Raw genomic sequence first — 13,878 nt, forward strand, 5'->3', positions numbered from 1 at the left:
AATATGAATATTGTTTGTAAGTACTAACTTAAATGAATAAACTGATAATAGATTGCATTTGTCATGTCTCTGATAATATGTTTGACGGCGTGGCCGTTGGGGCGAGAGGAGTTGTATTTATTACTTGTAAACAATCAACTTTCAACTTAGATCTGCCTCTTGGAAGGTTAAAGGTCAGACGTACTCAGTCTAGACTGTGAGTGACAATATTCGTCATATATTAGTTTTGAACTTTCACATCAAATATTTTCACACGTTATATGATGCAGAGTCCTCGTTTGAATCTACCACGTCGTCCTGTTCGCGCTCTGCCCACCATATGGGAAACCAGCCTCATTCGGGTACTATGCAGTCCCCGGTGTCGCACCACCAAGACACTAAAGCTAGTGATACCAACACTAAGGATTCATCTAATCTTAGACTGTTAACAGTAAATTGCTGTAGGTTAAGAACAAACCGTAGTGAATTCCATACTGCACTAGATTACGTAAAACCAGACATCATCTGTGGCACAGAATCCTGGCTAAAAGGGATCAAGCCAGGTTTGGACCTTATGGAAAATGCTATTAAGAACAGTCAAATATTTCCGAGTGACCTTATTGTACATCGAAATGATTGATCACTAGGTAATGGTGAATGTGTGTTTACAGCAGCGAAAAGTGACTTAAACTTTAATGCACAACCACAACTTACAACAGCATGTGAAATTGTTTGGTCGAAATTTAAAACTTGGAAAAGGAGAGATCTCTATTTATATTCCTTCTAATGCCCTGTTCACACGGAGAGTTTAATTCGTAGTAAATTAATTCGAAGTAAAATAATGCGAATTGAACTAATGCGAGTTAAATTGCGTTCACACGACAGTCAATGCGAAGTAAACTAATGCGAATTAAAATTTTTAAATTTCTATATAGTAAGGCTTTTATGACGTCATTTGCTAATCACGTCACCTTATGCAGAGTAGGTTACATTTGACATAATATCGTATTGTCTGTACAGAAGTTTAGTGATAAACTTAATTTTTCTTTGTTTTTCACTAAAAACAGCATACGTTCCGGTTTCTGACCACCGACATGTGACAGGTGACTTAATTTTGCTGTTACGCATGCGTCAGAATTTAATTCGAATTAGCTTCGCTTAGCGTTCACATGGAGCTAATGCGAAGTAATTTAATGCGCAGTAAATTAATTCGAATTAAACTAATTCGCATTAAATTCTCCGTATGAACGCGGATTAAATTTAATTCGCAGTAACTTACGTTTAATTCGAATTAAACTCTCCGTGTGAACAGGGCATAAATGTCACATCGTAACAAGAGTGACATCGCCAAATGCCCGGACGTGGACTGGGGAAACTTGTCTGTAAGGAAATACGTCATTCAATGGCGTTTTTAATCAATTGTTAAATGCAAATAAATGTTCATTAAATATCCGACGACTCCTTAGCATCAGCTAATATCTATGATTATTGTACACATTATCGGTAGAATATATGGTATTTACTTACGCGCATGGATACTTTCTTTCAAAAACAGACGATTCTATGTTCTGAATAGTGTGTTTTGTATGTCACAGCAACACTTCCATGTGAGAATTTATGCTGTGACACTTATCATTTTTATATTAATTCCAATACTTGGGGATTATGCAGCTAATAATTTCTTTTTGCATACTTTGACTTTTTGTGTCATGGTATGCCAACCATTTAGACTTTTTATCAAGCATGATATAGCTGATTCTATGCAACTAAACGTTAAATTGAGTGCTTGTGTTATAATTACTTATCGCAAATCTATTTCAGCGTGCAGCAAACTTACACTGTAGAGGGCAAATTATAAAAGTTTTATTGGGCAACAATCTAAATGCACTTTTGATATCCAGACTAGGTCCCCCTTTTCGACATAGCTAACTGGTTATAGTCTGCTATCATTTTACAGGGGTTAAAGGAGAATGGTTTAGCCATATTTCTTTAATACTTGTTTCAACTTCTTGATTCTTAATGCCCTATAATGATTTAAAATTGCAAGAATCTGTTGCACATTTTTGACAATGGTCAGTTGCTTTTGCTGAGGTGACCTGTCCAGATGACTGTTTGAGTAGAATTGAAATACTTTGCGGGGCAAGTTTAATGAAAAACATTTTATAAATTTTAAGTTAACAACAGAAACATGTATACAAACTTACAAGGGTCCGGGCTTTTTTAGCAACTTCCAAGAATATAAAATCATAACACTTACCAATTTCGTCTCTAATGTTTGTAGTGTTGCAACTGTTAGATGCTATGGATCATAACATGTAACCAAACTACATTTTTTTCTTAAGAAAATACATTATTCAATTATAATTGACATAGTATACCCGCCATTACTCCCGTGAAACGTATTCGAAAGCAAAGTATTTTGCCGTTATTTTTTTTTTCTTCAAATGAAACATTTTTGCTCCGAGAAAGTATGTCTCATATTTGGTATTTTACTGAAAAAGATGGAGATAGGAACAGTGATTGAATTCATACATACAATAAAGGATACGAATCTTGAACATGGCAAAAAAAAACACTGACCCCAGGAAACATGAAGGTGATTGTGGAATATTACTACTTAATAGGGAAAGTTGACGATGGAAAAACTCAAGTCATCCCGTTTGTCATAAGTCTAAATGGTTAAACCCCCTTTTTTTAGTAAGTCAATTTAATTTAGGGAGCCTCGATCTTTTAAATAGCGTCGGAACTTCATATCTACTAAGAATTCTAGAACTCCAGACTATGAACATAATAATATAAGTTCCAACTTTTTTTTGATATACGAGGTACATCCTGTATCTTATTGTTCAAGCATGTTTATAAAATCAAGATTTCTCACAACTCTTTATTAATTATAAGTTATGATTCATCTTTTTATGACAAAAAAGAACTTTCCCGTGGCATTCTCTCTCTCTCTCTCTCTCTCTCTCTCTCTCTCTCTCAAATATCAACAATACATAAATTTTAAAAATTATCTTCATATTCATCTGGTTCACTTTGTCCAAAACTATACACCCTAAAAAATCAATAAATGACGATATTACTATAAATGGATAATGAATTTGCTTTTAAGTCTTTCCAAACCGACTTTAAATGATAAATAAGTATTACCTTGAGTCCATTCTTCCCGGAATATTCTTAGCAATTCCACTGGGGTCATATATCCGATCTATTTAAAGGATTTAAACAGAAACATATGCAATAATGTCTTGAAATTTATCAAAGATGAAATCATCTTAAAAACAGGGATTGCTAATTGAATTATTGTATTAACAATAGACTAACAAATAAATACTGTCTAGTATTTTATTTGGCTGAATGGGCAAGGGCCGCTTAAATGAGGGAGCCGAGGCATCAATATACTGCCTTGTAATGGCATCCCTAAAAATGCAAGTGGACCCTGAACACAGATGTCCACTATTTTGACTAGTCCTTACTTAAAAATGTTAAAATGTTGAAAAAGAGTTCGATGGGCCTACCAATGAGCTCAGTAAACGCATGCCTGACGTCAACTGTTGGCATGTATGACTGGTAAAACAGGCGGTCGTGACGAGGGGTTCTTAAAAGCTTAAATCCCAATAATCTATAGTAACAAAATCGGGGGAAAAATCAAGAAAATTACCTCTTAATTGAATGCTTCGTGTTTTAAATGTACCAGTTTGACAAGGAACTGGATCCGGAAAGAAACTGTTGCTGAGTTGTGTCAATTTGAAGGAATGGGAAGGAGGAAATGATGCCATTTGTGTCATTGAATTAAACACTTTAGACAATCTATAATGAACCACAGTATCCTGTACTACTATTAATTATTACTAGTATTTTTTAGCTTTAACTTAAAAATTAACAAATTTTGAGTCAAATAAGCCAAGAAAACTTTCATTTTAAAGGTGGTTGCGGATTCTGTTTTATACCAATAAAATACTGTAATTTATCCTTTAAATGTCAAAGTTTCTTATTGCGTATGAAAAAATGTTAGCAAGTGGTTAATTTGTTCATTATGAAATTACCCAAAAACATCCATGTAGAAATAATTTTATATATTTTTTTATATAATCTAATTGTCTAAAGAAACAGTTTAGAAATAAAGTAGAAGAGAAAATGCTTTATTTCAGAATGCAACGAGTCACGTGAATTGAATTAAAATAAAATGAAGATTTATTCGTTTGCTCGTTATAGAACTTGTTTTACAAAACTTTGCTAAAAATTAAATATTCTATGTATAAAAAAGCATGCTAATCTCCAGATAAGAGAAATTTTAATGAATGAGGCTGTTCTTCAAATAAATGTTTAATTTCAAATGCAGACTGAATATTTTGTAATCTTACCTTTTGTTTTCCACTGAAATAATATCAAAAGTTACGTTTCAAAAAGTTGGAAATAAATAAATATTAATATATTTAATACTAGTAACACCTATGAATTGCATAATTCCCTTAATTTCGTAATATTAAGATATATTTTTGATTTTACCTGTTTTTAATTTCCTGCACATCACAATAATTGGAAAGGTAAATATCAATGATAGGAGACCTAACCCACTGAGAGTGATGGCTGTCATGTTCTCTTCCAGGAAAAGCACTGCAAGAATTATTTACCTTACACGTCAAGTTAATTATATACTTATTTTGGTCAATAGTAAAAAATTACGTGGAGCACTACAGATGCTGAATAAATATTTTTTTCCCGAAATGTTACAATTTAATGCAGAGTTTTACTAAAGGTCTTTAGTCAAAAGATAGACGTAGCCGTAACTTACGTCGATAATGTGTTTTACAAAAGGTTGTATCCTACAATTTGGCGTAGATTTACGTCAAAAGGTCTTTAGTAAAAAGATAGACGTAACGAACGTGTAGATTACAAGTTGAAATTAATCATATACATAACAACCAAGCTTTATGATAAACGTGATTACTTTAACTCTTCAATCGTTAACTTAACTTACTTATGCAGCAATATACCTTCATAGCCTGCATACGGGGTTTATATCTCTCAGTTGATTCGATATGCGAGAACATGCTCGACGTATGAACAATTTCTAAAACGAGGTAAATTATTGACAAACAAGTTGATGAAACAAGAATATCAGCAGTCTCGTTTAAAGTCGTCATTTCGTAAGTTCTATGGTCGATACAATGACCTTGTAAGCAAATACAATTTATCAGTAAGTCAAATGCTGACTGACTTTTTTCATACTAATTGTTAGGCCACTATTTACACACTGAATTGTCGACGGATTTTTCAGTTATTACCCGATCAAGACAAGGAGCACACGGCGAGTGTGACCGGTCGGCAGGAGATGCTCAATCCTCCACGGCACCTGATCCCACCTCTGAAGTTTTAGAGGTCCGTGTTTGCTCTGCTCCAAAATTTGTATGTTTAATGAACTTTAGAGCTTGAATACTGATCGTTATTCCATAGATTTCATGTAAGTGCTTTCTTTACTTATATAACGTTTATAACGTGTACGTGTACTTATAAGGCCTAAATTTTTATCCCTTTTGTGAACACCACGTGTTGTATGAAAAAAATACTACTTACAAAGCGTTCTCTGTTTAGTTGAATCAATTCTGTTTTCATATAAAGGAAACGACTTTTTTCCAAACTCATTCGAGATATCTACACAGTACAAACCATTCCCGGTCAATGTTTCCTCCTCTAATGTTAGATTTAATAAATATCCCTGTACGTAAAATTCTTTATTGTCCAAATTCACTGAAATCAGACCTAAATCTATTGTTACATTATATATGTTGCCCTTGATTTCTTTGTTGCACAGTCTAACTGCAACATAAGGATTCAGGAAAGGAAAACTGATGATTTCTAGGGCAAAACTTTTCATTTTTTCATTCAGTCCGAAGTTCTCACTCTTTCTTATCATGAATGGTGCTCCTATGATGGAAAACAAACAGTTATAACAATTATAAGCAAATTGTATTTATCGTATTAACTCAATTCATTAAAATTTATTAATTAAATTCTTCTTTTTAAATATGTCATTTTTTGCTAAATGTAAACAAACTTGCAATATTGATTTATTAATTCTTTGAAAATATAAAGTTAGAAAATAAGTTTTACCCCGAATATTTAAGCGTACTTCCTTTTTTAAACGTCTATCTGTTGTATCTGAACAACGATACGTTCCAGTATCCAAATAAGAGATATTCGACAAGGTAATAGAGGATTTGGCGAATACCCTACGGACACCACCGTTTATCCCGAAAAGATGTTCCCATCGAAGGCGATGTTCATCAGTAGAGTCGTTAAATTTACATCCAATCAATACACTGTCTCCAATTCTTTTTTCAATATTTGTTTCGTTTGGATTTATGATAAGATCTGCAAGTGAAAGCATTTTTCATGAATAATTAATGTTGCAAATACGTTGTTTCCAATTTTCTTATCTATATAGCTTTTTTGTTCGGATTGAAGATAAGTTCTTCAAAAGGAAATGCATGTATTGAATGAATAATGAATACCAAGCACCCTTTCTAATTACTTTCTTTTAAAGCAATCTTCATATTGATAAACTTTTCTTCCTACCTGCTGAGGCTTTTTCACATCCCGATGTTGCGTCATTTGCAGTGAGTACTGAAATAAAGTAACATACACAATTTAACAATTGCCTTACTTTGCATTTTGAGTCATATATATTACTGCATATGTAATGTAGAAATAAAGAATCATTTTGTTAATATATTATACAATTCTTTATCAATTTTGCTACTTATCACGTACAAGAAATCTTCCAAACCAAATTGAACAGTGCAATTTTGAAAACCATCATAGAGGATAAGATAACTAAAACGTTGCATACACATTGAATACTTTTATAAATATACTCTATCAAATACTTATTATATAGGATCAAAGTTCAATCAAAAACATAATGAAACACTTCTCATTACAAAGTCTCATATTCATAATTGATGTATTGAACTGTAAAGGACATGTCAAATACTTCTCTTGTATACGACACATGACAAGTCCAACATTTGATGATATTCAAATTTTAGCTTTTCTCTTTAAGATTATTGGGTCTAATTTCTAGGCAAACGTCGCTTTAATGTTAGGAGTAATATGTGTACTATGATGTACATTTGTGCTTTACTAATATTGATAATGAAAGGAATAGAAACCGTGTTCGTTAAATTTGTTAAATATGACTGCGATCTAAGTGATTGGTGTTGTTTACTTTACCTAAAATTACTCTCAACATAAACATTGAGATTATATTTTTAGTATTTTATATTACTCATGTTTACATATTACCAAAAGCTTTTCACATTTTAAAAATTCTTGATCTAGATTCTTCACAATGACTTAAAGAATTTGGATCATACATTCCTAATACATGTTTTAGTATCACTTTATGTTCGGGTAATATTTGGATTTTCGATTGTATATTAACCTGAATGACATTCATTGTCCTCTTTAACTTCTTGCCTTTTATTATCTGCTATTCTTTCTTCTAAATAGCAGTATAACAGATAGCCTCGAGGTTTAGAATCACTATTCAATTAAGGTTTATGAGAATAAGCTAAGGTTATGTTGAAAAGAATTCCGTGACTTTAACATCTACCATTGATGGGTTCTGATAAATATCTGATTTTCAATGATTCTGATAGGCTGTTAATTATAGAACTAGTTTTTTTTTAGTGGCAGAGTGGTTAAGAGACATTCATTGTAACAGTAGTCTAACCGCAACCATAACTCCATATTCTTTTAAAAATGTTTGTACGTGTATTTTTTCAGTCACGATTTGGGTAGACTCATATTCATTAATCAGGTCATTATTTAATAATTTGGACAGTTTTTCTACAATCATTATACTTTAACCCCCAAACAATATGTTTTAAAATAGCTTATTTTCCGGCTCTTGTGATTTAATTATGAATTGGGTTCAGTCGTCATTCTGAGAAAAATATCTAATAGTATACAGTAACTCACTAAATTCATAGAGAGAGAGAAGCATTGTTGACAGAAACAAGTTACAAATAAATTACAAATGACTTTCTTATTTTAATTTTCCTAAAATATTATCATGTAAATTAATCAACTATATAGATTATATATATATATCAGTGATATTTTCCAGATATTTTACCCACTTTAACCATTCTACAGCTTTGTTAGAGTGATTATGACAAAAAGCATAAAAGACAAAAATATATAACACATTATAACGAGTTTGTTTATCGTTATAACGAGATACTTATCATCTCGTTAAAACGAGTTTATTTTCTTGGTATAAAATGTTAGTACTTCGTTATAACGAGTTAGTTATCTTGTTTAACGAGTATGTTATCTCGTTGTAATGAATTCGTTATCTCTTTAAACCTAATAAGTATGGAAAAAGTTCAAATACCAAAAGAAATATATCATCCAGTTCAAATAATCAGATGTGATATTAATGTAACAAATTAGACTTATTGTTTTTATTTTAATTATTGTTATAATTTACTGTAGATCATATTGTCTTTATATTTACATGTATACATAATATGCAGTTCAATGAATGATTACTTTTAATGAACGTAGATATTATGTTCTTAATATCATGGTTTTGGTGTCAAAGCAACGAAAACAGGTGATACGCTGCCCTTTGGTATAAATATCATGTTATTATATTATATCCTATACTTGAGGATTATGCAGCTGGTAAATTTCACAGGCATATTTTGGTACGTAACACCATAGTATATCGTACCATTATGGCTCTATTCTTAGAAAAGGATTGCTGGATCAACCATTTAGCATTTTGTGAAATGCTGCTTTTACATATTTTCTGCTTATCTACCTTTGGTAAGCATATCTTGCCATATACGTGTAGGGTAAGAGACGTCATACACCTATTCATTTTCCAGTTTTCATAGTAAACTTGTCACAAAGAGGCAAACTTTTCTTCCCTCAGACTATGTACTTTAGCTTCCTTAAGAATCCTTTAAGAATCTAGATTATCACAACACGTTCTCACCCTCCAAAATTCTTCCTAGTTGTATCTGAATTTTGCATAATCATAACAGAAGCACTCTATGTGATGCTAAAAAAAGTAGTATGTATATTTATGTTATATATATCTACTGAAGCTTGACGCAGCTCTTTTTGAAGCCCATTGTTTTAATATTGCGTCAATTATTAAAAAACAATGATCATTTTGGACGAGAAAAAAAAATCAAATCAATTCTCCTGCATTTCTATTTTTAATGTTACTTAACATCATATTTTAAACCTTAGCAATTTATATCTTACAAGTAATCAAGCTCAAAACTCCATGAAATGAAAAAGACGAAGATAACGAACATTGATCGATCTCAAAAATCTATAAACAATACAATCTTGTAAAGAGGGCATAAAACACGGACCCTTTAAAATTCAAGAGATGGGATCAGGTGCCTAGGAGGAGTAAACACCCCCTGTTGACCGGTCACACCGACTGTAAGCCCTATGTATTGATCAGGTAGACGGAATATTCCCTAGTAAAATTCAGTAAAACACAAAGGTTTAACAATTGGTATGAAACAAGTCAGCCAAAATATGGCCCAATGATAAGTTATAGTTGCTAACAAGGTCATTATTACGGTCATAGAATGTCTACTTCAAACGAGGTTGTTGAAATGCCTGTAACAACAACTTAAAGATGTAATCAGTGATGGGCCATTAACATGATGTTAAAACTTTTCTAGAATTTTACTTTCATTGACAAAAAAGAATGATCCCGTAAATTAAGATCAATCTTTAAAGAAGATGGGCGTGTTTGGCGTGTGATCTGCAGGAATAAGGCGTACGAAACATTTATAGTTTAAATGTCTACGATTTGGTCGGCTGACCACAGCTGGACATACTTTGCAAAGTTACGCACATGGGAAAATGTTACATTCAGTTTGAAATACTTTGTCAAAATCAGTCTGCTTATCTTAATATTTACTACATGTAAAACTTAGTAACGCTTCACATAAATAATATACACCTAAAGGATATAGTTAAATGCAATTATATGTATATATTAAAGTATCAGTAGGTTGGGAAAATTGCATTCACTTTCGGTGCAACAGAACCAGAATGCATCTATTTGAAAATAAATCAATACATAAAATTGAACTAACAAAAGAATTGATTGTTTGTACTTAAAAAAAATATTAAAGCTCCATTCGAGGATCGAACCAAAAATATTTCTTTTTCGTTGCACTGGACGGGTAACGCATTCTACTGAGCTATCACCGCTATGCACCTATTACGGTTTTTAAAGCGACAATGAAGCACCGCATTTACACATTGGATTTTTTTTGGGAAAAAGTTCATTTTTTGTCGTCTCTGGGTCTTCTCTCCATTTTTTACAAATGTTTGTTAGTTTCTTTGATTTAAAATGCACACGAATAACGTTTCAAAATCATGGAGAGATGACCCAGAGATAGCAAATTTTTAGAAAAACGTGTTTAAAAATGTAACATTTTGTACCAAATGACTCATCTAGCCAATTTTCAAGTTCTTTTTTAGTAAATCAAAATACAATATCGGGAAAATATTTCCCTTTCCTATTTCACAGGAACCCGGATACATCAAAAGAATGCTAAAATTTCGGGTGACAGATCAATGAAATTTTCACTTATCAAGTGCGCCCAGATTCCTGCCGAATGTCAATCAATAGCGCCCTTGTTCTTTACTGTCAACTGTTCGACTTTCAAAATAATCAGGAAGTTTTGGTAAGTTTTTGGTATCAGTATGAATTTACAAAGAAATGATACAGAATTACAGTTAAATTCATTTTACATCAGAAATCATAAAATTTCTTTTGATATTCTAAAAGGATATATTTAGACTTTAGGATTTTCTCTTAGATTTCCCTTACATTGCTTAATACTTGAATTGTTTCCAGAATTAGACATCTCTATTTAGGACACGTTTATATGATTTGAATTTAAGATTCTTTCCTCGTTTTAAGTGAGTAAAGTACATAATAATTATGTATTATGAAGAGCTGAAAATTCCAATGTAACATAGAACATCTTTTGTCAAACTTAACGTGGACTATATGAACTCTTCTTGTCAGGTTATTTCAATTAAAGGGTGGCGGAGTATATTATCTTCCATTTTTGTTTCGATTTTTTTCGTTCACATTTTTGTTTCTGCCCTTTTCCCCAATTTTTTATTAAAGGTACACAGATAATCATACATATACACGAGTAATTTAGCTAACCATTATCATTGCATTTTGCTTACAAAATCTAAATAGCCTCTCAAGATATGAAAAAAGAAATCTTCAGATTAATGGAATGAACTTACATGAAAATTATTAAAATTAAAATGACTAGAATGATTGAAATTCAATGACTATGATATTCTTCACTACGTTAAGTTAAGCATCTGTGTTTGTAATGAGGGCACGAGCTCTGTTCTTGTCAGTGTTTACTGTTTACCGGTGTGTTCAATTTGCTAACTGCACACATAACTGAACACGAACTGACAACACTGGTGTATAGATTTTACTTTCTCATATTTCCCCTCTGAATTTTCTGGATTATATTTTTAACATTTTTCTTAAATACACAACAATTTTTTTCACTTTCTTTAAATACTCAGGAACAATTCTACTTCACGGATGCACAAGAACGTGTGTAAATAAAACGCGTCGCGAAATTCGCAGTTTTTATAATTTTTAGAACAAAGATTTTTATTAGAAAACGTTAATGGTAACCTAACAATAATTTTTTGATGAACGTGATGACTCCAACTTTTCTGTCTTTAACTTTATTTATTTATGTAGCAATATACCCTTATCTCCTGCATATGGAGTTTATGTCTCTAAATTGATTCGTTATGCAAGAGCATGCTCCATGTACGCACAAATTCTAAAACGAGTTGATGAAAGAAGAATATCAACAGTCTCGTTTGAAGTCAACATTTCGAAAATTCTATAATCGACACAATGATCGATGAATACAATCTATCATTAAGTCAAATGCTAATAATAGGCCATTATTCACACACTAAATTGTCTACGATTCTTTTTCCGTTTGCCCGATCATGACAAGGTGCACACGGCGGGTGTGACCCGTCGATAGGGGATGCTTATTCCTCCATGGCACCTGATCCCACCCCTGATGCTTTTAGAAGTCCATATTTGCTCTGTTCTTTCTATTGTTTCAATGGACTATTCAGCTTGATTACTGTTCGTTATCTCCATATTTCATTGGTCATCCACAAAATTTCTTTGTTAAAAGTCCTTCTGACTCTATATACAAGTACTCTGAAGTTGTTTATGTCACTCAACTGATTCGATACGCAATAGCATGCTCTTAGTAAGATCAGTTTTCAACGAGGCAAGCTACCGACAAATGAGTTGATGTTATAATGCTTTTCACCCTGTTTAAGTACAGCTTTCTGCAAATTCTACGATAGTTATAATGACCTACTTTGTAAATTCAACCTATCGTTGGGTCGTATTTTATCTGATATGTTTCAAACTGTTCGTTAGGTCCTTGCTTCTATACTTAATTTGACTACAGATTTCTCCTGATGATTGACAGGTCAGCTAGGAATACTTCTTTTAAGCACCTGATCTAGTGTTTAGTGTTTGGTAGTTTAGTAGTAGTGCTAGTTGTTTTTGTTTCTCTGTTTCCTTTGTTTTAATGCCTTCTTAACTTTTTTCTTTGTCCTGAGGAAGGGACAGATCGTCCCGAAAATTTGACAATTTTTATTGTTCGTGTCGTTGGTCATTTTTAGTGCTTTATATAAATTTCCATCCGTGACCTTGTATCTACATAATAGATCCGACACTTAGGATATACATACATACATATATATATATATATATATATATATATATATATATATATATATATATATATATATATATATATATATATATATATATATATATATATAATACAAATCTAAGGGCTGATGACATGTCCGTGCTTTCCAGTTAACAGTAAATTTACTTGTATTGGTTTTCATTGCCAATATTTATCATTGGAAACCAAATATAGTGGTGTTGTGATTGTAAGGGTCCTGATAGTTTTCGATTCTCGTCTCCCTGACGACTCTCTTCTTTCATGAATTAGATACCCTCAAGTGATGTTTGAATGGAAATCAAGTTGGAAAAAAGATAGCATCATCAAACAATTGAAAACATCATTCAGATTTATTAGGATTCCACAAAATAAAAAATATATGAAGAAGTAAAACTGACGTAAAAAAGAGAAAATATTTATGCTCAGGAATTCTCTCGATCGATCGATCGATCGAGGAGTACTTCAGTGGTATCCAAGAGCTCGAAAAAGCTTGTAAATTGAGCATAGGGTTCGTAGAAAGCTTATTCAACGAACAATAACGAAATTTTATGTCATTGGTACGCAAGATAACTCTTTCAACACTATTTTACTTAGAATATTTTAACTAGTTGCCTCCTTTTGTACACAGTGCCATATAAGTTACAAATGGATCTGAAGTTTGAAAACTGAAATTAAATAGCTTTGATGACCTGAGTCACTCAGGTGAAATAATGTTGTTTTTGTTCGTTGTCGTGCGATTTGCGTCTTCCGTCTTCAGTCGACCGTATACATTTGAACATTTTCTGCTTCTTCTCTGTAACTGATGAACCAATAACAACCAATTTTGACATATAGCATCTATGAGTAAAGGGGATCAAAAATTATTAATTCCATGGTCTCTCTCCCTCAGGGCCTGAAGAGTGGAACTAAAAGCATCAATTTCAATTCAATCTTTAAAATTCAATTTTACTCCTGGACATAAAGCAGTCAAAGTAATGGCATAATTGCTTTCATAAACATTAATCCCTCTTCTAAATTTGTACATTCCTGGTCCAAGTCAGGGCTTCTGGAGTTAGGACGGAGTTCTATT

Source organism: Saccostrea echinata, unplaced genomic scaffold (assembly GCF_033153115.1).
Source record: "Saccostrea echinata isolate AGI-Se365-2 ecotype Australia unplaced genomic scaffold, CSIRO_AGI_Sech_v1 ptg000030l, whole genome shotgun sequence".
Taxonomy (NCBI): domain Eukaryota; kingdom Metazoa; phylum Mollusca; class Bivalvia; order Ostreida; family Ostreidae; genus Saccostrea; species Saccostrea echinata.